Here is a 1,257-nt window from a genome sequence, read left to right on the forward strand (position 1 = left end):
AACACATCATAATATTTGTGAAATTATAAGAATGAAAATTTTAAAATATGTGGTCTTAGCATGTCATAACATTGGTTGTATAACTATAAAAGGTGTTTTTGTTAAGGCAAAATAAGAATGCTTAAGCTAAATAAATTTTATATTTATTAAAGGGTATTTTTTTAAACGAAAAGAAAAATAATAGAATCATAAACTAGGAGAAGGGAATATATGCGTTTTGATATACCTTTGTCCTCTAGATAAAGGTGAAAAGCCAAATGTTGTCCTTTTCATCCTTGTTCGTACCTTTATTCCCTGCCCGCATTAAGAAACTACGATGAAGTTGCCTCATACACACATCCATTGTTGAATTTCATCTTCTTCTTTTGTTGAAATTACTATTTTTAATTGTTACATTGCATTCATACACGTCCTAATTAAAGATAAAGATGCTCCATGCACGCTACTCTCTCTCTCTCTCTGTAATTTGTTATACTAGTACTTACTACTAGTATAATAGATTCTGCAGAAGAAACCTCTCGAATATGGAATAGAATAAAGCAATAAAGAGCATTTCATGCTAGTATCACTAACAAAGTTATGCACTTAAAATTTAAAATTTGTTTCTATTTCAAAACATTTAAATTGCATCAGACGAGATTTTAGCCAAATCTAATCTCCCTTTCCGAGCTCCTTTTCTTTGGCTTGCCTTCGGGAGAGTGGTATAGCCAAGAATCCGAAACTGTTCAAACTTTAAATAAGTCAGTAATTTTTTTTGTCGATGAATGGTGTACCAATTTTTTTAAATCAAACTAAGCAATATTTAGCTAAACAATTAAAAAAAATTAATAGAACAATAGTTTTATAGATCAAAGTTAAAATAACAAAAAGAGAACATTAAAATTTTTATTAATAAAGTAAGCATAAAACCAAAGGAAAGAGAGAGTCGAGAGACTTTGTAGTTTGTAGAGAGGAAGAATTTTTTGTAGAACTTGACTTTTAAAGTATAAAATTTATTTAAGAAGATCTTTTAGTTAATAATTTACTTTTAAGATGAGTTGTTTATTTTTACATAAATTTTGTTTAAAAGTTATTTTATTAAAAAACTTTAGATAGAAAAAGAATCAAATAGTCCGCACATGGTGGTCGGTCTCTGTTTAGTTTTGACAAACAAAACCAGCATAACTTTTAACAGGTGAACAACACGTTACTTTGAACAACATGAGCCGCTGGACAATCTCACTCTTTGTTAAGAGTGTTTAAAATATTATATATATA

The sequence above is a fragment of the Nicotiana attenuata genome, chromosome 8 (genome assembly GCF_001879085.1).
Source record: "Nicotiana attenuata strain UT chromosome 8, NIATTr2, whole genome shotgun sequence".
Taxonomy (NCBI): domain Eukaryota; kingdom Viridiplantae; phylum Streptophyta; class Magnoliopsida; order Solanales; family Solanaceae; genus Nicotiana; species Nicotiana attenuata.